The sequence below is a fragment of the Eubalaena glacialis genome, chromosome 1 (assembly GCF_028564815.1).
Source record: "Eubalaena glacialis isolate mEubGla1 chromosome 1, mEubGla1.1.hap2.+ XY, whole genome shotgun sequence".
In the NCBI taxonomy this organism is placed as follows: Eukaryota; Metazoa; Chordata; class Mammalia; order Artiodactyla; family Balaenidae; genus Eubalaena; species Eubalaena glacialis.
The window spans coordinates 71,115,997-71,141,440 of NC_083716.1; positions in this window are offsets into that span (position 1 = coordinate 71,115,997).

Below are 25,444 nucleotides of genomic sequence, written 5' to 3' on the forward strand. Positions count from 1 at the left end.
CGTAGCAAGGCTCCCATGTCTCCATGGCCTGTCCTGCATTTCTGGTTTTTACACTTTTTTCAGCATGGCCCTTTTGACCGCTGGCAATCGAGACTTCTTTGTAGCGCCGATTGGCCTTTCCGGCTTGCTTGGTTGGCCAAAAAGGGCGTATGCGTTTTTTCCTGAATATATTCAGGAAAAAACGCATACGCCCTTTTTGGCCAAGGGCATCATTGTCAACGCTTTGCCGCTTTTCATGTGCTTTCAAGGCGAGTCGAATCTACCTCCTGAAATCTGTTTCCTGCAATTCTGCCTTGCTTTCAAATCCTCTTCGTTGCCTTCCCTCAATATATTTGTGGACGAGAGTTCTCATTTATAACTCTGCAGGTTTGTGAATTGCAGTGCCCCTGAGCTCCATTTGTCAACTCGCTTTTTTGGGAGCTGGCCGCAAAAGCGCAGGATTGCTTCAGGGCCTATTCTGGTTCCGGGGGGCAGGCTGAGCCTGTGGTTCATTCTTCTTCCTGATGGGAAAATAGAGTGACCTGTGCCTGTCCCAACACCTAGAGCTAGTCTCTCATTGGTTCCCCCTCTTCCCGTTCATCGTCAGGACAAATTGCGACCTGTACGAAACAGGAGGTCAACGGTGCTGATTCTCCAAGTAGAGAGATGGTTAGTGAAGCGGCTGGAATGGCGAACCCGAGCACAAGGAGAGGAGAAATGAGGTGCTTTTTAGAAACCTTTCCCGATCACACAGTGTACCAACTTTGGGTTTCCCAGGCATGTTTTCGATGTAGGAAGATGCCCTTGAACCAGGAGATTTGGGACCCATGGCATGGGTACCACGCAGTATTACTTTAAAGGGTCTGCGTTTGCTCACCCAACCTCACCAATCCTCTCAGCCCCAAGAGTGTCCAGCCTTATGTCTCATCCAGCTGTGGGTCTAGATATGGTCAATCCAGGTTGCATCAGAGCCCCTGAACGGATTTTGTAAGAATTTCTCTCTCTTTCACTGTCTTTGTTTTATGGGTTTTTTTTTAAGTAATCTATATTTATAATGGGGTTTAGCTGCTTTTCCCTGCTGTGTTTATGCCGCTTTACACCCTCTTGATTCACTTCCAGAGAGATATCAATATATAGGTTTTAAGACTCTTCCTAGTCAGATATATTCTTGGGCGGTGAATAGGGGGTGTTGAGTCCATTTCACTGAGCAGGGAGTAGGTCTTGTCTATTACATATTTGGCTTCTGGAACGGTATCTGAGCTAATTTGAAACCCTTGTTTTATGCATCGCCCCACCTCACTTTCCCGTTAAGCAGCCATAGTGTGTTTTCTAAATGTGTGACTCTGTTCTTTTTGGGACTTCAGTTCAGGTGTAGCGATTTTGACATTCCCTCTATAAGTGATATCTTAGGATAAGTGTCCTTTTCTGTGTGACTTACTTCACTTAGAGTCATCGTCCCTAAATCCACTCATCATGCTGCTACTAGCCTTATGACACTGATTTCATGGCTGATTGATATTCCATTGTGCATAAGTACCACAACTTCTTTATCCATTTTCCTCTTTCCTGGGATATTTAAGGTGTACCGAAGTGGAGGTTCTTGGAAACAGAGCAGCCCTAAACTTTGGGGTGCCTGTGTCTTGTTGATTTTTAGGTTTCCCGATTTCTACGCCCATGAGTGGAAGTGCCCTATGCTCTCTCAGCTGTGTCTATTACATGTTACAGGACGCAGCGTACACTTCTCCAGAGTGGCTGTTGGCAATTTCCATCGCGCCCATCAGCGTAGCAAGGCTCCCATGTCTCCATGGCCTGTCCTGAATTTCTGGTTTTTACACTTTTTTCAGCATGGCCCTTTTGACCTCTGGCAAGCGAGACTTGTTTGTAGCGCCGATTTGCCTTTCCGGCTTGCTTGGTTGGCCAAAAAGGGCGTATGCGTTTTTTCCTGAATATATTCAGGAAAAAACGCATACGCCCTTTTTGGCCAAGGGCATCATTGTCAACGCTTTGCCGCTTTTCATGTGCTTTCAAGGCAAGTCGAATCTACCTCCTGAAATCTGTTTCCTGCAATTCTGCCTTGCTTTCAAATCCTCTTCGTTGCCTTCCCTCAATATATTTGTGCACGAGAGTTCTCATTTATAACTCTGCAGGTTTGTGAATTGCAGTGCCCCTGAGCTCCATTTGTCAACTCGCTTTTTTGGGAGCTGGCCGCAAAAGCGCAGGATTGCTTCAGGCCCTATTCTGGTTCCGGGGGGCAGGCTGAGCCTGTGGTTCATTCTTCTTCCTGATGGGAAAATAGAGTGGCCTGTGCCTGTCCCAACACCTAGAGCTAGTCTCTCATTGGTTCCCCCTCTTCCCGTTCATCGTCAGGACAAATTGCGACCTGTACGAAACAGGAGGTCAACGGTGCTGATTCTCCAAGTAGGGAGATTGTTAGTGAAGCGGCTGGAATGGCGAACCCGAGCACAAGGAGAGGAGAAATGAGGTGCGTTTTAGAAACCTTTTCCGATCACACGGTTTACCATCTTCTGGGTTTCCAAGGCATGTTTTCGATGTAGGAAGATGCCCTTGAACCTGGAGATTTGGGACCCATGGCATGGGTACCACGCACTATTACTTTAAAGGGTCTGCGTTTGCTCACCCAACCTCACCAATCCTCTCAGCCCCAAGAGTGTCCAGCCTTCTGTCTCATCCAGCTGTGGGTCTAGATATGGTCAATCCAGGTTGCATCAGAGCCCCTGAACGGATTTTGTAAGAATTTCTCTCTCTTTCACTGTCTTTGTTTTATGGGGTTTTTTTTTTAAGTAATCTATTTTTATAATGGGGTTTAGCTGCTTTTCCCTGCTGTGTTTATGCCGCTTTACACCCTCTTGATTCACTTCCAGAGAGATATCAATACATAGGTTTTAAGACTCTTCCTAGTCAGATATATTCTTGGGCGGTGAATAGGGGGTGTTGAGTCCAGTTCACTGAGCAGGGAGTAGGTCTTGTCTATTACATATTTGGCTTCTGGAACGGTATCTGAGCTAATTTGAAACCCTTGTTTTATGCATCGCCCCACCTCACTTTCCCGTTAAGCAGCCATAGTGTGTTTTCTAAATGTGTGACTCTGTTCTGTTTGGGACTTCAGTTCAGGTGTAGCGATTTTGACATTCCCTCTATAAGTGATATCTTAGGATGAGTGTCCTTTTCTGTGTGACTTACTTCACTTAGAGTCATCGTCCCTAAATCCACTCATCATGCTGCTACTAGCCTTATGACACTGATTTCATGGCTGATTGATATTCCATTGTGCATAAGTACCACAACTTCTTTATCCATTTTCCTCTTTCCTGGGATATTTAAGGTGTACCGAAGTGGAGGTTCTTGGAAACAGAGCAGCCCTAAACTTTGGGGTGCCTGTGTCTTGTTGATTTTTAGGTTTCCCGATTTCTACGCCCATGAGTGGAAGTGCCCTATGCTCTCTCAGCTGTGTCTATTACATGTTACAGGACGCAGCGTACACTTCTCCAGAGTGGCTGTTGGCAATTTCCATCGCGCCCATCAGCGTAGCAAGGCTCCCATGTCTCCATGGCCTGTCCTGCATTTCTGGTTTTTACACTTTTTTCAGCATGGCCCTTTTGACCGCTGGCAAGCGAGACTTCTTTGTAGCGCCGATTGGCCTTTCCGGCTTGCTTGGTTGGCCAAAAAGGGCGTATGCGTTTTTTCCTGAATATATTCAGGAAAAAACGCATACGCCCTTTTTGGCCAAGGGCATCATTGTCAACGCTTTGCCGCTTTTCATGTGCTTTCAAGGCGAGGCGAATCTACCTCCTGAAATCTGTTTCCTGCAATTCTGCCTTGCTTTCAAATCCTCTTCGTTGCCTTCCCTCAATATATTTGTGCACGAGAGTTATCATTTATAACTCTGCAGGTTTGTGAATTGCAGTGCCCCTGAGCTCCATTTGTCAACTCGCTTTTTTGGGAGCTGGCCGCAAAAGCGCAGGATTGCTTCAGGCCCTATTCTGGTTCCGGGGGGCAGGCTGAGCCTGTGGTTCATTCTTCTTCCTGATGGGAAAATAGAGTGACCTGTGCCTGTCCCAACACCTAGAGCTAGTCTCTCATTGGTTCCCCCTCTTCCCGTTCATCCTCAGGACAAATTGCGAGCTGTACGAAACAGGAGGTCAACGGTGCTGATTCTCCAAGTAGGGAGATTGTTAGTGAAGCGGCTGGAATGGCGAACCCGAGCACAAGGAGAGGAGAAATGAGGTGCGTTTTAGAAACCTTTCCCGATCACACGGTGTACCATCTTCTGGGTTTCCCAGGCATGTTTTCGATGTAGGAAGATGCCCTTGAACCTGGAGATTTGGGACCCATGGCATGGGTACCACGCACTATTACTTTAAAGGGTCTGCGTTTGCTCACCCAACCTCACCAATCCTCTCAGCCCCAAGAGTGTCCAGCCTTCTGTCTCATCCAGCTGTGGGTCTAGATATGGTCAATCCAGGTTGCATCAGAGCCCCTGAACGGATTTTGTAAGAATTTCTCTCTCTTTCACTGTCTTTGTTTTATGGGGTTTTTTTTAAGTAATCTATTTTTATAATGGGGTTTAGCTGCTTTTCCCTGCTGTGTTTATGCCGCTTTACACCCTCTTGATTCACTTCCAGAGAGATATCAATATATAGGTTTTAAGACTCTTCCTAGTCAGATATATTCTTGGGCGGTGAATAGGGGGTGTTGAGTCCATTTCACTGAGCAGGGAGTAGGTCTTGTCTATTACATATTTGGCTTCTGGAACGGTATCTGAGCTAATTTGAAACCCTTGTTTTATGCATCGCCCCACCTCACTTTCCCGTTAAGCAGCCATAGTGTGTTTTCTAAATGTGTGACTCTGTTCTGTTTGGGACTTCAGTTCAGGTGTAGCGATTTTGACATTCCCTCTATAAGTGATATCTTAGGATAAGTGTCCTTTTCTGTGTGACTTACTTCACTTAGAGTCATCGTCCCTAAATCCACTCATCATGCTGCTACTAGCCTTATGACACTGATTTCATGGCTGATTGATATTCCATTGTGCATAAGTACCACAACTTCTTTATCCATTTTCCTCTTTCCTGGGATATTTAAGGTGTACCGAAGTGGAGGTTCTTGGAAACAGAGCAGCCCTAAACTTTGGGGTGCCTGTGTCTTGTTGATTTTTAGGTTTCCCGATTTCTACGCCCATGAGTGGAAGTGCCCTATGCTCTCTCAGCTGTGTCTATTACATGTTACAGGACGCAGCGTACACTTCTCCAGAGTGGCTGTTGGCAATTTCCATCGCGCCCATCAGCGTAGCAAGGCTCCCATGTCTCCATGGCCTGTCCTGCATTTCTGGTTTTTACACTTTTTTCAGCATGGCCCTTTTGACCGCTGGCAAGCGAGACTTCTTTGTAGCGCCGATTGGCCTTTCCGGCTTGCTTGGTTGGCCAAAAAGGGCGTATGCGTTTTTTCCTGAGTATATTCAGGAAAAAACGCATACGCCCTTTTTGGCCAAGGGCATCATTGTCAACGCTTTGCCGCTTTTCATGTGCTTTCAAGGCGAGTCGAATCTACCTCCTGAAATCTGTTTCCTGCAATTCTGCCTTGCTTTCAAATCCTCTTCGTTGCCTTCCCTCAATATATTTGTGCACGAGAGTTATCATTTATAACTCTGCAGGTTTGTGAATTGCAGTGCCCCTGAGCTCCATTTGTCAACTCGCTTTTTTGGGAGCTGGCCGCAAAAGCGCAGGATTGCTTCAGGCCCTATTCTGGTTCCGGGGGGCAGGCTGAGCCTGTGGTTCATTCTTCTTCCTGATGGGAAAATAGAGTGGCCTGTGCCTGTCCCAACACCTAGAGCTAGTCTCTCATTGGTTCCCCCTCTTCCCGTTCATCCTCAGGACAAATTGCGACCTGTACGAAACAGGAGGTCAACGGTGCTGATTCTCCAAGTACGGAGATTGTTAGTGAAGCGGCTGGAATGGCGAACCCGAGTACAAGGAGAGGAGAAATGAGGTGCGTTTTAGAAACCTTTTCCGATCACACGGTGTACCATCTTCTGGGTTTCCCAGGCATGTTTTCGATGTAGGAAGATGCCCTTGAACCTGGAGATTTGGGACCCATGGCATGGGTACCACGCACTATTACTTTAAAGGGTCTGCATTTGCTTACGCAACCTCACCAATCCTCTCAGCCCCAAGAGTGTCCAGCCTTCTGTCTCATCCAGCTGTGGGTCTAGATATGGTCAATCCAGGTTGCATCAGAGCCCCTGAACGGATTTTGTAAGAATTTCTCTCTCTTTCACTGTCTTTGTTTTATGGGTTTTTTTTTAAGTAATCTATTTTTATAATGGGGTTTAGCTGTTTTTCCCTGCTGTGTTTATGCCGCTTTACACCCTCTTGATTCACTTCCAGAGAGATATCAATATATAGGTTTTAAGACTCTTCCTAGTCAGATATATTCTTGGGCGGTGAATAGGGGGTGTTGAGTCCAGTTCACTGAGCAGGGAGTAGGTCTTGTCTATTACATATTTGGCTTCTGGAACGGTATCTGAGCTAATTTGAAACCCTTGTTTTATGCATCGCCCCACCTCACTTTCCCGTTAAGCAGCCATAGTGTGTTTTCTAAATGTGTGACTCTGTTCTGTTTGGGACTTCAGTTCAGGTGTAGCGATTTTGACATTCCCTCTATAAGTCATATCTTAGGATAAGTGTCCTTTTCTGTGTGACTTACTTCACTTAGAGTCATCGTCCCTAAATCCACTCATCATGCTGCTACTAGCCTTATGACACTGATTTCATGGCTGAGTGATATTCCATTGTGCATAAGTACCACAACTTCTTTATCCATTTTCCTCTTTCCTGGGATATTTAAGGTGTACCGAAGTGGAGGTTCTTGGAAACAGAGCAGCCCTAAACTTTGGGGTGCCTGTGTCTTGTTGATTTTTAGGTTTCCCGATTTCTACGCCCATGAGTGGAAGTGCCCTATGCTCTCTCAGCTGTGTCTATTACATGTTACAGGACGCAGCGTACACTTCTCCAGAGTGGCTGTTGGCAATTTCCATCCCGCCCATCAGCGTAGCAAGGCTCCCATGTCTCCATGGCCTGTCCTGCATTTCTGGTTTTTACACTTTTTTCAGCATGGCCCTTTTGACCGCTGGCAATCGAGACTTCTTTGTAGCGCCGATTGGCCTTTCCGGCTTGCTTGGTTGGCCAAAAAGGGCGTATGCGTTTTTTCCTGAATATATTCAGGAAAAAACGCATACGCCCTTTTTGGCCAAGGGCATCATTGTCAACGCTTTGCCGCTTTTCATGTGCTTTCAAGGCGAGTCGAATCTACCTCCTGAAATCTGTTTCCTGCAATTCTGCCTTGCTTTCAAATCCTCTTCGTTGCCTTCCCTCAATATATTTGTGCACGAGAGTTCTCATTTATAACTCTGCAGGTTTGTGAATTGCAGTGCCCCTGAGCTCCATTTGTCAACTCGCTTTTTTGGGAGCTGGCCGCAAAAGCGCAGGATTGCTTCAGGGCCTATTCTGGTTCCGGGGGGCAGGCTGAGCCTGTGGTTCATTCTTCTTCCTGATGGGAAAATAGAGTGGCCTGTGCCTGTCCCAACACCTAGAGCTAGTCTCTCATTGGTTCCCCCTCTTCCCGTTCATCGTCAGGACAAATTGCGACCTGAACGAAACAGGAGGTCAACGGTGCTGATTCTCCAAGTAGGGAGATTGTTAGTGAAGCGGCTGGAATGGCGAACCCGAGCACAAGGAGAGGAGAAATGAGGTGCTTTTTAGAAACCTTTCCCGATCACACAGTGTACCAACTTTGGGTTTCCCAGGCATGTTTTCGATGTAGGAAGATGCCCTTGAACCAGGAGATTTGGGACCCATGGCATGGGTACCACGCACTATTACTTTAAAGGGTCTGCGTTTGCTCACCCAACCTCACCAATCCTCTCAGCCCCAAGAGTGTCCAGCCTTCTGACTCATCCAGCTGTGGGTCTAGATATGGTCAATCCAGGTTGCATCAGAGCCCCTGAACGGATTTTGTAAGAATTTCTCTCTCTTTCACTGTCTTTGTTTTATGGGGTTTTTTTTTTAAGTAATCTATTTTTATAATGGGGTTTAGCTGTTTTTCCCTGCTGTGTTTATGCCGCTTTACACCCTCTTGATTCACTTCCAGAGAGATATCAATACATAGGTTTTAAGACTCTTCCTAGTCAGATATATTCTTGGGCGGTGAATAGGGGGTGTTGAGTCCAGTTCACTGAGCAGGGAGTAGGTCTTGTCTATTACATATTTGGCTTCTGGAACGGTATCTGAGCTAATTTGAAACCCTTGTTTTATGCATCGCCCCACCTCACTTTCCCGTTAAGCAGCCATAGTGTGTTTTCTAAATGTGTGACTCTGTTCTGTTTTGGAATTCAGTTCAGGTGTGCGATTTTGACATTCCCTCTATAAGTGATATCTTAGGATAAGTGTCCTTTTCTGTGTGACTTACTTCACTTAGCGTCATCGTCCCTAAATCCACTCATCATGCTGCTACTAGCCTTATGACACTGATTTCATGGCTGATTGATATTCCATTGTGCATAAGTACCACAACTTCTTTATCCATTTTCCTCTTTCCTGGGATATTTAAGGTGTACCGAAGTGGAGGTTCTTGGAAACAGAGCAGCCCTAAACTTTGGGGTGCCTGTGTCTTGTTGATTTTTAGGTTTCCCGATTTCTACGCCCATGAGTGGAAGTGCCCTATGCTCTCTCAGCTGTGTCTATTACATGTTACAGGACGCAGCGTACACTTCTCCAGAGTGGCTGTTGGCAATTTCCATCCCGCCCATCAGCGTAGCAAGGCTCCCATGTCTCCATGGCCTGTCCTGCATTTCTGGTTTTTACACTTTTTTCAGCATGGCCCTTTTGACCGCTGGCAAGCGAGACTTGTTTGTAGCGCCGATTTGCCTTTCCGGCTTGCTTGGTTGGCCAAAAAGGGCGTATGCGTTTTTTCCTGAATATATTCAGGAAAAAACGCATACGCCCTTTTTGGCCAAGGGCATCATTGTCAACGCTTTGCCGCTTTTCATGTGCTTTCAAGGCGAGTCGAATCTACCTCCTGAAATCTGTTTCCTGCAATTCTGCCTTGCTTTCAAATCCTCTTCGTTGCCTTCCCTCAATATATTTGTGGACGAGAGTTCTCATTTATAACTCTGCAGGTTTGTGAATTGCAGTGCCCCTGAGCTCCATTTGTCAACTCGCTTTTTTGGGAGCTGGCCGCAAAAGCGCAGGATTGCTTCAGGCCCTATTCTGGTTCCGGCGGGCAGGCTGAGCCTGTGGTTCATTCTTCTTCCTGATGGGAAAATAGAGTGGCCTGTGCCTGTCCCAAAACCTAGAGCTAGTCTCTCATTGGTTCCCCCTCTTCCCGTTCATCGTCAGGACAAATTGCGACCTGTACGAAACAGGAGGTCAACGGTGCTGATTCTCCAACTAGGGAGATTGTTAGTGAAGCGGCTGGAATGGCGAACCCGAGCACAAGGAGAGGAGAAATGAGGTGCTTTTTAGAAACCTTTCCCGATCACACAGTGTACCAACTTTGGGTTTCCCAGGCATGTTTTCGATGTAGGAAGATGCCCTTGAACCAGGAGATTTGGGACCCATGGCATGGGTACCACGCACTATTACTTTAAAGGGTCTGCGTTTGCTCACCCAACCTCACCAATCCTCTCAGCCCCAAGAGTGTCCAGCCTTCTGTCTCATCCAGCTGTGGGTCTAGATATGGTCAATCCAGGTTGCATCAGAGCCCCTGAACGGATTTTGTAAGAATTTCTCTCTCTTTCACTGTCTTTGTTTTATGGGTTTTTTTTTAAGTAATCTATTTTTATAATGGGGTTTAGCTGTTTTTCCCTGCTGTGTTTATGCCGCTTTACACCCTCTTGATTCACTTCCAGAGAGATATCAATATATAGGTTTTAAGACTCTTCCTAGTCAGATATATTCTTGGGCGGTGAATAGGGGGTGTTGAGTCCATTTCACTGAGCAGGGAGTAGGTCTTGTCTATTACATATTTGGCTTCTGGAACGGTATCTGAGCTAATTTGAAACCCTTGTTTTATGCATCGCCCCACCTCACTTTCCCGTTAAGCAGCCATAGTGTGTTTTCTAAATGTGTGACTCTGTTCTGTTTGGGACTTCAGTTCAGGTGTAGCGATTTTGACATTCCCTCTATAAGTGATATCTTAGGATAAGTGTCCTTTTCTGTGTGACTTACTTCACTTAGAGTCATCGTCCCTAAATCCACTCATCATGCTGCTACTAGCCTTATGACACTGATTTCATGGCTGATTGATATTCCATTGTGCATAAGTACCACAACTTCTTTATCCATTTTCCTCTTTCCTGGGATATTTAAGGTGTACCGAAGTGGAGGTTCTTGGAAACAGAGCAGCCCTAAACTTTGGGGTGCCTGTGTCTTGTTGATTTTTAGGTTTCCCGATTTCTACGCCCATGAGTGGAAGTGCCCTATGCTCTCTCAGCTGTGTCTATTACATGTTACAGGACGCAGCGTACACTTCTCCAGAGTGGCTGTTGGCAATTGCCATCGCGCCCATCAGCGTAGCAAGGCTCCCATGTCTCCATGGCCTGTCCTGCATTTCTGGTTTTTACACTTTTTTCAGCATGGCCCTTTTGACCTCTGGCAAGCGAGACTTGTTTGTAGCGCCGATTTGCCTTTCCGGCTTGCTTGGTTGGCCAAAAAGGGCGTATGCGTTTTTTCCTGAATATATTCAGGAAAAAACGCATACGCCCTTTTTGGCCAAGGGCATCATTGTCAACGCTTTGCCGCTTTTCATGTGCTTTCAAGGCGAGTCGAATCTACCTCCTGAAATCTGTTTCCTGCAATTCTGCCTTGCTTTCAAATCCTCTTCGTTGCCTTCCCTCAATATATTTGTGGACGAGAGTTCTCATTTATAACTCTGCAGGTTTGTGAATTGCAGTGCCCCTGAGCTCCATTTGTCAACTCGCTTTTTTGGGAGCTGGCCGCAAAAGCGCAGGATTGCTTCAGGCCCTATTCTGGTTCCGGGGGGCAGGCTGAGCCTGTGGTTCATTCTTCTTCCTGATGGGAAAATAGAGTGGCCTGTGCCTGTCCCAACACCTAGAGCTAGTCTCTCATTGGTTCCCCCTCTTCCCGTTCATCGTCAGGACAAATTGCGACCTGTACGAAACAGGAGGTCAACGGTGCTGATTCTCCAAGTAGGGAGATTGTTAGTGAAGCGGCTGGAATGGCGAACCCGAGCACAAGGAGAGGAGAAATGAGGTGCTTTTTAGAAACCTTTCCCGATCACACAGTGTACCAACTTTGGGTTTCCCAGGCATGTTTTCGATGTAGGAAGATGCCCTTGAACCAGGAGATTTGGGACCCATGGCATGGGTACCACGCACTATTACTTTAAAGGGTCTGCGTTTGCTCACCCAACCTCACCAATCCTCTCAGCCCCAAGAGTGTCCAGCCTTCTGTCTCATCCAGCTGTGGGTCTAGATATGGTCAATCCAGGTTGCATCAGAGCCCCTGAACGGATTTTGTAAGAATTTCTCTCTCTTTCACTGTCTTTGTTTTATGGGTTTTTTTTTAAGTAATCTATTTTTATAATGGGGTTTAGCTGTTTTTCCCTGCTGTGTTTATGCCGCTTTACACCCTCTTGATTCACTTCCAGAGAGATATCAATATATAGGTTTTAAGACTCTTCCTAGTCAGATATATTCTTGGGCGGTGAATAGGGGGTGTTGAGTCCATTTCACTGAGCAGGGAGTAGGTCTTGTCTATTACATATTTGGCTTCTGGAACGGTATCTGAGCTAATTTGAAACCCTTGTTTTATGCATCGCCCCACCTCACTTTCCCGTTAAGCAGCCATAGTGTGTTTTCTAAATGTGTGACTCTGTTCTGTTTGGGACTTCAGTTCAGGTGTAGCGATTTTGACATTCCCTCTATAAGTGATATCTTAGGATAAGTGTCCTTTTCTGTGTGACTTACTTCACTTAGAGTCATCGTCCCTAAATCCACTCATCATGCTGCTACTAGCCTTATGACACTGATTTCATGGCTGATTGATATTCCATTGTGCATAAGTACCACAACTTCTTTATCCATTTTCCTCTTTCCTGGGATATTTAAGGTGTACCGAAGTGGAGGTTCTTGGAAACAGAGCAGCCCTAAACTTTGGGGTGCCTGTGTCTTGTTGATTTTTAGGTTTCCCGATTTCTACGCCCATGAGTGGAAGTGCCCTATGCTCTCTCAGCTGTGTCTATTACATGTTACAGGACGCAGCGTACACTTCTCCAGAGTGGCTGTTGGCAATTGCCATCGCGCCCATCAGCGTAGCAAGGCTCCCATGTCTCCATGGCCTGTCCTGCATTTCTGGTTTTTACACTTTTTTCAGCATGGCCCTTTTGACCTCTGGCAAGCGAGACTTGTTTGTAGCGCCGATTTGCCTTTCCGGCTTGCTTGGTTGGCCAAAAAGGGCGTATGCGTTTTTTCCTGAATATATTCAGGAAAAAACGCATACGCCCTTTTTGGCCAAGGGCATCATTGTCAACGCTTTGCCGCTTTTCATGTGCTTTCAAGGCGAGTCGAATCTACCTCCTGAAATCTGTTTCCTGCAATTCTGCCTTGCTTTCAAATCCTCTTCGTTGCCTTCCCTCAATATATTTGTGGACGAGAGTTCTCATTTATAACTCTGCAGGTTTGTGAATTGCAGTGCCCCTGAGCTCCATTTGTCAACTCGCTTTTTTGGGAGCTGGCCGCAAAAGCGCAGGATTGCTTCAGGCCCTATTCTGGTTCCGGGGGGCAGGCTGAGCCTGTGGTTCATTCTTCTTCCTGATGGGAAAATAGAGTGGCCTGTGCCTGTCCCAACACCTAGAGCTAGTCTCTCATTGGTTCCCCCTCTTCCCGTTCATCGTCAGGACAAATTGCGACCTGTACGAAACAGGAGGTCAACGGTGCTGATTCTCCGAGTAGGGAGATTGTTAGTGAAGCGGCTGGAATGGCGAACCCGAGCACAAGGAGAGGAGAAATGAGGTGCGTTTTAGAAACCTTTTCCGATCACACGGTTTACCATCTTCTGGGTTTCCCAGGCATGTTTCGATGTAGGAAGATGCCCTTGAACCTGGAGATTTGGGACCCATGGCATGGGTACCACGCAGTATTACTTTAAAGGGTCTGCGTTTGCTCACCCAACCTCACCAATCCTCTCAGCCCCAAGAGTGTCCAGCCTTCTGTCTCATCCAGCTGTGGGTCTAGATATGGTCAATCCAGGTTGCATCAGAGCCCCTGAACGGATTTTGTAAGAATTTCTCTCTCTTTCACTGTCTTTGTTTTATGGGTTTTTTTTTAAGTAATCTATATTTATAATGGGGTTTAGCTGCTTTTCCCTGCTGTGTTTATGCCGCTTTACACCCTCTTGATTCACTTCCAGAGAGATATCAATACATAGGTTTTAAGACTCTTCCTAGTCAGATATATTCTTGGGCGGTGAATAGGGGGTGTTGAGTCCAGTTCACTGAGCAGGGAGTAGGTCTTGTCTATTACATATTTGGCTTCTGGAACGGTATCTGAGCTAATTTGAAACCCTTGTTTTATGCATCGCCCCACCTCACTTTCCCGTTAAGCAGCCATAGTGTGTTTTCTAAATGTGTGACTGTGTTCTGTTTGGGACTTCAGTTCAGGTGTAGCGATTTTGACATTCCCTCTATAAGTGATATCTTAGGATAAGTGTCCTTTTCTGTGTGACTTACTTCACTTAGAGTCATCGTCCCTAAATCCACTCATCATGCTGCTACTAGCCTTATGACACTGATTTCATGGCTGATTGATATTCCATTGTGCATAAGTACCACAACTTCTTTATGCATTTTCCTCTTTCCTGGGATATTTAAGGTGTACCGAAGTGGAGGTTCTTGGAAACAGAGCAGCCCTAAACTTTGGGGTGCCTGTGTCTTGTTGATTTTTAGGTTTCCCGATTTCTACGCCCATGAGTGGAAGTGCCCTATGCTCTCTCAGCTGTGTCTATTACATGTTACAGGACGCAGCGTACACTTCTCCAGAGTGGCTGTTGGCAATTTCCATCCCGCCCATCAGCGTAGCAAGGCTCCCATGTCTCCATGGCCTGTCCTGCATTTCTGGTTTTTACACTTTTTTCAGCATGGCCCTTTTGACCGCTGGCAAGCGAGACTTGTTTGTAGCGCCGATTTGCCTTTCCGGCTTGCTTGGTTGGCCAAAAAGGGCGTATGCGTTTTTTCCTGAATATATTCAGGAAAAAACGCATACGCCCTTTTTGGCCAAGGGCATCATTGTCAACGCTTTGCCGCTTTTCATGTGCTTTCAAGGCGAGTCGAATCTACCTCCTGAAATCTGTTTCCTGCAATTCTGCCTTGCTTTCAAATCCTCTTCGTTGCCTTCCCTCAATATATTTGTGGACGAGAGTTCTCATTTATAACTCTGCAGGTTTGTGAATTGCAGTGCCCCTGAGCTCCATTTGTCAACTCGCTTTTTTGGGAGCTGGCCGCAAAAGCGCAGGATTGCTTCAGGCCCTATTCTGGTTCCGGGGGGCAGGCTGAGCCTGTGGTTCATTCTTCTTCCTGATGGGAAAATAGAGTGACCTGTGCCTGTCCCAACACCTAGAGCTAGTCTCTCATTGGTTCCCCCTCTTCCCGTTCATCCTCAGGACAAATTGCGAGCTGTACGAAACAGGAGGTCAACGGTGCTGATTCTCCAAGTAGGGAGATTGTTAGTGAAGCGGCTGGAATGGCGAACCCGAGCACAAGAAGAGGAGAAATGAGGTGCGTTTTAGAAACCTTTCCCTATCACACGGTGTGCCATCTTCTGGGTTTCCCAGGCATGTTTTCGATGTAGGAAGATGCCCTTGAACCTGGAGATTTGGGACCCATGGCATGAGTACCACGCACTATTACTTTAAAGGGTCTGCGTTTGCTCACCCAACCTCACCAATCCTCTCAGCCCCAAGAGTGTCCAGCCTTCTGTCTCATCCAGCTGTGGGTCTAGATATGGTCAATCCAGGTTGCATCAGAGCCCCTGAACGGATTTTGTAAGAATTTCTCTCTCTTTCACTGTCTTTGTTTTATGGGGTTTTTTTTTTTTAAGTAATCTAGTTTTATAATGGGGTTTAGCTGCTTTTCCCTGCTGTGTTTATGCCGCTTTACACCCTCTTGATTCACTTCCAGAGAGATATCAATACATAGGTTTTAAGACTCTTCCTAGTCAGATATATTCTTGGGCGGTGAATAGGGGGTGTTGAGTCCAGTTCACTGAGCAGGGAGTAGGTCTTGTCTATTACATATTTGGCTTCTGGAACGGTATCTGAGCTAATTTGAAACCCTTGTTTTATGCATCGCCCCACCTCACTTTCCCGTTAAGCAGCCATAGTGTGTTTTCTAAATGTGTGACTCTGTTCTGTTTGGGACTTCAGTTCAGGTGTAGCGATTTTGACATTCCCTCTATAAGTGATATCTTAGGATGAGTGTCCTTTTCTGTGTGACTTACTTCACTTAGAGTCATCGTCCCTAAATCCACTCATCATGCTGCTACTAGCCTTATGACACTGATTTCATGGCTGAGTGATATTCCATTGTGCATAAGTACCACAACTTCTTTATCCATTTTCCTCTTTCCTGGGATACTTAAGGTGTACCGAAGTGGAGGTTCTTGGAAACAGAGCAGCCCTAAACTTTGGGGTGCCTGTGTCTTGTTGATTTTTAGGTTTCCCGATTTCTACGCCCATGAGTGGAAGTGCCCTATGCTCTCTCAGCTGTGTCTATTACATGTTACAGGACGCAGCGTACACTTCTCCAGAGTGGCTGTTGGCAATTTCCATCCCGCCCATCAGCGTAGCAAGGCTCCCATGTCTCCATGGCCTGTCCTGCATTTCTGGTTTTTACACTTTTTTCAGCATGGCCCTTTTGACCGCTGGCAATCGAGACTTCTTTGTAGCGCCGATTGGCCTTTCCGGCTTGCTTGGTTGGCCAAAAAGGGCGTATGCGTTTTTTCCTGAATATATTCAGGAAAAAACGCATACGCCCTTTTTGGCCAAGGGCATCATTGTCAACGCTTTGCCGCTTTTCATGTGCTTTCAAGGCGAGTCGAATCTACCTCCTGAAATCTGTTTCCTGCAATTCTGCCTTGCTTTCAAATCCTCTTCGTTGCCTTCCCTCAATATATTTGTGGACGAGAGTTCTCATTTATAACTCTGCAGGTTTGTGAATTGCAGTGCCCCTGAGCTCCATTTGTCAACTCGCTTTTTTGGGAGCTGGCCGCAAAAGCGCAGGATTGCTTCAGGGCCTATTCTGGTTCCGGGGGGCAGGCTGAGCCTGTGGTTCATTCTTCTTCCTGATGGGAAAATAGAGTGACCTGTGCCTGTCCCAACACCTAGAGCTAGTCTCTCATTGGTTCCCCCTCTTCCCGTTCATCGTCAGGACAAATTGCGACCTGTACGAAACAGGAGGTCAACGGTGCTGATTCTCCAAGTAGAGAGATGGTTAGTGAAGCGGCTGGAATGGCGAACCCGAGCACAAGGAGAGGAGAAATGAGGTGCTTTTTAGAAACCTTTCCCGATCACACAGTGTACCAACTTTGGGTTTCCCAGGCATGTTTTCGATGTAGGAAGATGCCCTTGAACCAGGAGATTTGGGACCCATGGCATGGGTACCACGCAGTATTACTTTAAAGGGTCTGCGTTTGCTCACCCAACCTCACCAATCCTCTCAGCCCCAAGAGTGTCCAGCCTTATGTCTCATCCAGCTGTGGGTCTAGATATGGTCAATCCAGGTTGCATCAGAGCCCCTGAACGGATTTTGTAAGAATTTCTCTCTCTTTCACTGTCTTTGTTTTATGGGTTTTTTTTTAAGTAATCTATATTTATAATGGGGTTTAGCTGCTTTTCCCTGCTGTGTTTATGCCGCTTTACACCCTCTTGATTCACTTCCAGAGAGATATCAATATATAGGTTTTAAGACTCTTCCTAGTCAGATATATTCTTGGGCGGTGAATAGGGGGTGTTGAGTCCATTTCACTGAGCAGGGAGTAGGTCTTGTCTATTACATATTTGGCTTCTGGAACGGTATCTGAGCTAATTTGAAACCCTTGTTTTATGCATCGCCCCACCTCACTTTCCCGTTAAGCAGCCATAGTGTGTTTTCTAAATGTGTGACTCTGTTCTTTTTGGGACTTCAGTTCAGGTGTAGCGATTTTGACATTCCCTCTATAAGTGATATCTTAGGATAAGTGTCCTTTTCTGTGTGACTTACTTCACTTAGAGTCATCGTCCCTAAATCCACTCATCATGCTGCTACTAGCCTTATGACACTGATTTCATGGCTGATTGATATTCCATTGTGCATAAGTACCACAACTTCTTTATCCATTTTCCTCTTTCCTGGGATATTTAAGGTGTACCGAAGTGGAGGTTCTTGGAAACAGAGCAGCCCTAAACTTTGGGGTGCCTGTGTCTTGTTGATTTTTAGGTTTCCCGATTTCTACGCCCATGAGTGGAAGTGCCCTATGCTCTCTCAGCTGTGTCTATTACATGTTACAGGACGCAGCGTACACTTCTCCAGAGTGGCTGTTGGCAATTTCCATCGCGCCCATCAGCGTAGCAAGGCTCCCATGTCTCCATGGCCTGTCCTGAATTTCTGGTTTTTACACTTTTTTCAGCATGGCCCATTTGACCTCTGGCAAGCGAGACTTGTTTGTAGCGCCGATTTGCCTTTCCGGCTTGCTTGGTTGGCCAAAAAGGGCGTATGCGTTTTTTCCTGAATATATTCAGGAAAAAACGCATACGCCCTTTTTGGCCAAGGGCATCATTGTCAACGCTTTGCCGCTTTTCATGTGCTTTCAAGGCAAGTCGAATCTACCTCCTGAAATCTGTTTCCTGCAATTCTGCCTTGCTTTCAAATCCTCTTCGTTGCCTTCCCTCAATATATTTGTGCACGAGAGTTCTCATTTATAACTCTGCAGGTTTGTGAATTGCAGTGCCCCTGAGCTCCATTTGTCAACTCGCTTTTTTGGGAGCTGGCCGCAAAAGCGCAGGATTGCTTCAGGCCCTATTCTGGTTCCGGGGGGCAGGCTGAGCCTGTGGTTCATTCTTCTTCCTGATGGGAAAATAGAGTGGCCTGTGCCTGTCCCAACACCTAGAGCTAGTCTCTCATTGGTTCCCCCTCTTCCCGTTCATCGTCAGGACAAATTGCGACCTGTACGAAACAGGAGGTCAACGGTGCTGATTCTCCAAGTAGGGAGATTGTTAGTGAAGCGGCTGGAATGGCGAACCCGAGCACAAGGAGAGGAGAAATGAGGTGCGTTTTAGAAACCTTTTCCGATCACACGGTTTACCATCTTCTGGGTTTCCCAGGCATGTTTTCGATGTAGGAAGATGCCCTTGAACCTGGAGATTTGGGACCCATGGCATGGGTACCACGCACTATTACTTTAAAGGGTCTGCGTTTGCTCACCCAACCTCACCAATCCTCTCAGCCCCAAGAGTGTCCAGCCTTCTGTCTCATCCAGCTGTGGGTCTAGATATGGTCAATCCAGGTTGCATCAGAGCCCCTGAACGGATTTTGTAAGAATTTCTCTCTCTTTCACTGTCTTTGTTTTATGGGGTTTTTTTTTTAAGTAATCTATTTTTATAATGGGGTTTAGCTGCTTTTCCCTGCTGTGTTTATGCCGCTTTACACCCTCTTGATTCACTTCCAGAGAGATATCAATACATAGGTTTTAAGACTCTTCCTAGTCAGATATATTCTTGGGCGGTGAATAGGGGGTGTTGAGTCCAGTTCACTGAGCAGGGAGTAGGTCTTGTCTATTACATATTTGGCTTCTGGAACGGTATCTGAGCTAATTTGAAACCCTTGTTTTATGCATCGCCCCACCTCACTTTCCCGTTAAGCAGCCATAGTGTGTTTTCTAAATGTGTGACTCTGTTCTGTTTGGGACTTCAGTTCAGGTGTAGCGATTTTGACATTCCCTCTATAAGTGATATCTTAGGATGAGTGTCCTTTTCTGTGTGACTTACTTCACTTAGAGTCATCGTCCCTAAATCCACTCATCATGCTGCTACTAGCCTTATGACACTGATTTCATGGCTGAGTGATATTCCATTGTGCATAAGTACCACAACTTCTTTATCCATTTTCCTCTTTCCTGGGATATTTAAGGTGTACCGAAGTGGAGGTTCTTGGAAACAGAGCAGCCCTAAACTTTGGGGTGCCTGTGTCTTGTTGATTTTTAGGTTTCCCGATTTCTACGCCCATGAGTGGAAGTGCCCTATGCTCTCTCAGCTGTGTCTATTACATGTTACAGGACGCAGCGTACACTTCTCCAGAGTGGCTGTTGGCAATTTCCATCCCGCCCATCAGCGTAGCAAGGCTCCCATGTCTCCATGGCCTGTCCTGCATTTCTGGTTTTTACACTTTTTTCAGCATGGCCCTTTTGACCGCTGGCAAGCGAGACTTGTTTGTAGCGCCGATTTGCCTTTCCGGCTTGCTTGGTTGGCCAAAAAGGGCGTATGCGTTTTTTCCTGAATATATTCAGGAAAAAACGCATACGCCCTTTTTGGCCAAGGGCATCATTGTCAACACTTTGGCGCTTTTCATGTGCTTTCAAGGCGAGTCGAATCTACCTCCTGAAATCTGTTTCCTGCAATTCTGCCTTGCTTTCAAATCCTCTTCGTTGCCTTCCCTCAATATATTTGTGGACGAGAGTTCTCATTTATAACTCTGCAGGTTTGTGAATTGCAGTGCCCCTGAGCTCCATTTGTCAACTCGCTTTTTTGGGAGCTGGCCGCAAAAGCGCAGGATTGCTTCAGGGCCTATTCTGGTTCCGGGGGGCAGGCTGAGCCTGTGGTTCATTCTTCTTCCTGATGGGAAAATAGAGTGACCTGTGCCTGTCCCAACACCTAGAGCTAGTCTCTCATTGGTTCCCCCTCTTCCCGTTCATCCTCAGCACAAATTGCGAGCTGTACGAAACAGGAGGTCAACGGTGCTGATTCTCCAAGTAGGGAGATTGTTAGTGAAGCGGCTGGAATGGCGAACCCGAGCACAAGGAGAGGAGAAATGAGGTGCGTTTTAGAAACCTTTCCCGATCACACGGTGTGCCATCTTCTGGGTTTCCGAGGCATGTTTTCGATGTAGGAAGATGCCCTTGAACCTGGAGATTTGGGACCCATGGCATGGGTACCACGCACTATTACTTTAAAGGGTCTGCGTTTGCTCACCCAACCTCACCAATCCTCTCAGCCCCAAGAGTGTCCAGCCTTCTGTCTCATCCAGCTGTGGGTCTAGATATGGTCAATCCAGGTTGCATCAGAGCCCCTGAACGGATTTTGTAAGAATTTCTCTCTCTTTCACTGCCTTTGTTTTATGGGGATTTTTATTAAGTAATCTATTTTTATAATGGGGTTTAGCTGCTTTTCCCTGCTGTGTTTATGCCGCTTTACACCCTCTTGATTCACTTCCAGAGAGATATCAATACATAGGTTTTAAGACTCTTCCTAGTCAGATATATTCTTGGGTGGTGAATAGGGGGTGTTGAGTCCAGTTCACTGAGCAGGGAGTAGGTCTTGTCTATTACATATTTGGCTTCTGGAACGGTATCTGAGCTAATTTGAAACCCTTGTTTTATGCATCGCCCCACCTCACTTTCCCGTTAAGCAGCCATAGTGTGTTTTCTAAATGTGTGACTCTGTTCTGTTTGGGACTTCAGTTCAGGTGTAGCGATTTTGACATTCCCTCTATAAGTGATATCTTAGGATAAGTGTCCTTTTCTGTGTGACTTACTTCACTTAGAGTCATCGTCCCTAAATCCACTCATCATGCTGCTACTAGCCTTATGACACTGATTTCATGGCTGAGTGATATTCCATTGTGCATAAGTACCACAACTTCTTTATCCATTTTTCTTTTTCCTGGGATATTTAAGGTGTACCGAAGTGGAGGTTCTTGGAAACAGAGCAGCCCTAAACTTTGGGGTGCCTGTGTCTTGTTGATTTTTAGGTTTCCCGATTTCTACGCCCATGAGTGGAAGTGCCCTATGCTCTCTCAGCTGTGTCTATTACATGTTTCAGGACGCAGCGTACACATCTCCAGAGTGGCTGTTGGCAACTTCCATCGCGCCCATTAGCGTAGCAAGGCTCCCACGTCTCCATGGCCTGTCCTGCATTTCTGGTTTTTACACATTTTTCAGCATGGCCCTTTTGACCGCTGGCAAGCGAGACTTGTTTGTAGCGCCGATTTGCCTTTCCGGCTTGCTTGGTTGGCCAAAAAGGGCGTATGCGTTTTTTCCTGAATATATTCAGGAAAAAACGCATACGCCCTTTTTGGCCAAGGGCATCATTGTCAACGCTTTGCCGCTTTTCATGTGCTTTCAAGGCGAGTCGAATCTACCTCCTGAAATCTGTTTCCTGCAATTCTGCCTTGCTTTCAAATCCTCTTCGTTGCCTTCCCTCAATATATTTGTGGACGAGAGTTCTCATTTATAACTCTGCAGGTTTGTGAATTGCAGTGCCCCTGAGCTCCATTTGTCAACTCGCTTTTTTGGGAGCTGGCCGCAAAAGCGCAGGATTGCTTCAGGCCCTATTCTGGTTCCGGGGGGCAGGCTGAGCCTGTGGTTCATTCTTCTTCCTGATGGGAAAATAGAGTGACCTGTGCCTGTCCCAACACCTAGAGCTAGTCTCTCATTGGTTCCCCCTCTTCCCGTTCATCCTCAGGACAAATTGCGAGCTGTACGAAACAGGAGGTCAACGGTGCTGATTCTCCAAGTAGGGAGATTGTTAGTGAAGCGGCTGGAATGGCGAACCCGAGCACAAGGAGAGGAGAAATGAGGTGCGTTTTAGAAACCTTTTCCGATCACACGGTGTACCATCTTCTGGGTTTCCCAGGCATGTTTTCGATGTAGGAAGATGCCCTTGAACCTGGAGATTTGGGACCCATGGCATGGGTACCACGCACTATTACTTTAAAGGGTCTGCATTTGCTCACGCAACCTCACCAATCCTCTCAGCCCCAAGAGTGTCCAGCCTTCTGTCTCATCCAGCTGTGGGTCTAGATATGGTCAATCCAGGTTGCATCAGAGCCCCTGAACGGATTTTGTAAGAATTTCTCTCTCTTTCACTGTCTTTGTTTTATGGGGTTTTTTTTTAAGTAATCTATTTTTATAATGGGGTTTAGCTGTTTTTCCCTGCTGTGTTTATGCCGCTTTACACCCTCTTGATTCACTTCCAGAGAGATATCAATACATAGGTTTTAAGACTCTTCCTAGTCAGATATATTCTTGGGCGGTGAATAGGGGGTGTTGAGTCCAGTTCACTGAGCAGGGAGTAGGTCTTGTCTATTACATATTTGGCTTCTGGAACGGTATCTGAGCTAATTTGAAACCCTTGTTTTATGCATCGCCCCACCTCACTTTCCCGTTAAGCAGCCATAGTGTGTTTTCTAAATGTGTGACTCTGTTCTGTTTGGGACTTCTGTTCAGGTGTAGCGATTTTGACATTCCCTCTATAAGTGATATCTTAGGATAAGTGTCCTTTTCTGTGTGACTTACTTCACTTAGAGTCATCGTCCCTAAATCCACTCATCATGCTGCTACTAGCCTTATGACACTGATTTCATGGCTGATTGATATTCCATTGTGCATAAGTACCACAACTTCTTTATCCATTTTCCTCTTTCCTGGGATATTTAAGGTGTACCGAAGTGGAGGTTCTTGGAAACAGAGCAGCCCTAAACTTTGGGGTGCCTGTGTCTTGTTGATTTTTAGGTTTCCCGATTTCTACGCCCATGAGTGGAAGTGCCCTATGCTCTCTCAGCTGTGTCTATTACATGTTACAGGACGCAGCGTACACTTCTCCAGAGTGGCTGTTGGCAATTTCCATCGCGCCCATCAGCGTAGCAAGGCTCCCATGTCTCCATGGCCTGTCCTGCATTTCTGGTTTTTACACTTTTTTCAGCATGGCCCTTTTGACCGCTGGCAAGCGAGACTTGTTTGTAGCGCCGATTTGCCTTTCCGGCTTGCTTGGTTGGCCAAAAAGGGCGTATGCGTTTTTTCCTGAATATATTCAGGAAAAAACGCATACGCCCTTTTTGGCCAAGGGCCTCATTGTCAACGCTTTGCCGCTTTTCATGTGCTTTCAAGGCGAGTCGAATCTACCTCCTGAAATCTGTTTCCTGCAATTCTGCCTTGCTTTCAAATCCTCTTCGTTGCCTTCCCTCAATATATTTGTGGACGAGAGTTCTCATTTATAACTCTGCAGGCTTGTGAATTGCAGTGCCCCTGAGCTCCATTTGTCAACTCGCTTTTTTGGGAGCTGGCCGCAAAAGCGCAGGATTGCTTCAGGCCCTATTCTGGTTCCGGGGGGCAGGCTGAGCCTGTGGTTCATTCTTCTTCCTGATGGGAAAATAGAGTGACCTGTGCCTGTCCCAACACCTAGAGCTAGTCTCTCATTGGTTCCCCCTCTTCCCGTTCATCCTCAGGACAAATTGCGAGCTGTACGAAACAGGAGGTCAACGGTGCTGATTCTCCAAGTAGGGAGATTGTTAGTGAAGCGGCTGGAATGGCGAACCCGAGCACAAGGAGAGGAGAAATGAGGTGCGTTTTAGAAACCTTTTCCGATCACACGGTGTACCATCTTCTGGGTTTCCCAGGCATGTTTTCGATGTAGGAAGATGCCCTTGAACCTGGAGATTTGGGACCCATGGCATGGGTACCACGCACTATTACTTTAAAGGGTCTGCATTTGCTCACGCAACCTCACCAATCCTCTCAGCCCCAAGCGTGTCCAGCCTTCTGTCTCATCCAGCTGTGGGTCTAGATATGGTCAATCCAGGTTGCATCAGAGCCCCTGAACGGATTTTGTAAGAATTTCTCTCTCTTTCACTGTCTTTGTTTTATGGGGTTTTTTTTTTAAGTAATCTATTTTTATAATGGGGTTTAGCTGTTTTTCCCTGCTGTGTTTATGCCGCTTTACACCCTCTTGATTCACTTCCAGAGAGATATCAATACATAGGTTTTAAGACTCTTCCTAGTCAGATATATTCTTGGGCGGTGAATAGGGGGTGTTGAGTCCAGTTCACTGAGCAGGGAGTAGGTCTTGTCTATTACATATTTGGCTTCTGGAACGGTATCTGAGCTAATTTGAAACCCTTGTTTTATGCATCGCCCCACCTCACTTTCCCGTTAAGCAGCCATAGTGTGTTTTCTAAATGTGTGACTCTGTTCTGTTTTGGAATTCAGTTCAGGTGTGCGATTTTGACATTCCCTCTATAAGTGATATCTTAGGATAAGTGTCCTTTTCTGTGTGACTTACTTCACTTAGCGTCATCGTCCCTAAATCCACTCATCATGCTGCTACTAGCCTTATGACACTGATTTCATGGCTGATTGATATTCCATTGTGCATAAGTACCACAACTTCTTTATCCATTTTCCTCTTTCCTGGGATATTTAAGGTGTACCGAAGTGGAGGTTCTTGGAAACAGAGCAGCCCTAAACTTTGGGGTGCCTGTGTCTTGTTGATTTTTAGGTTTCCCGATTTCTACGCCCATGAGTGGAAGTGCCCTATGCTCTCTCAGCTGTGTCTATTACATGTTACAGGACGCAGCGTACACTTCTCCAGAGTGGCTGTTGGCAATTTCCATCCCGCCCATCAGCGTAGCAAGGCTCCCATGTCTCCATGGCCTGTCCTGCATTTCTGGTTTTTACACTTTTTTCAGCATGGCCCTTTTGACCGCTGGCAAGCGAGACTTGTTTGTAGCGCCGATTTGCCTTTCCGGCTTGCTTGGTTGGCCAAAAAGGGCGTATGCGTTTTTTCCTGAATATATTCAGGAAAAAACGCATACGCCCTTTTTGGCCAAGGGCATCATTGTCAACGCTTTGCCGCTTTTCATGTGCTTTCAAGGCGAGTCGAATCTACCTCCTGAAATCTGTTTCCTGCAATTCTGCCTTGCTTTCAAATCCTCTTCGTTGCCTTCCCTCAATATATTTGTGGACGAGAGTTCTCATTTATAACTCTGCAGGTTTGTGAATTGCAGTGCCCCTGAGCTCCATTTGTCAACTCGCTTTTTTGGGAGCTGGCCGCAAAAGCGCAGGATTGCTTCAGGGCCTATTCTGGTTCCGGGGGGCAGGCTGAGCCTGTGGTTCATTCTTCTTCCTGATGGGAAAATAGAGTGACCTGTGCCTGTCCCAACACCTAGAGCTAGTCTCTCATTGGTTCCCCCTCTTCCCGTTCATCGTCAGGACAAATTGCGAGCTGTACGAAACAGGAGGTCAACGGTGCTGATTCTCCAAGTAGGGAGATTGTTAGTGAAGCGGCTGGAATGGCGAACCCGAGCACAAGGAGAGGAGAAATGAGGTGCGTTTTAGAAACCTTTCCCGATCACACGGTGTACCATCTTCTGGGTTTCCCAGGCATGTTTTCGATGTAGGAAGATGCCC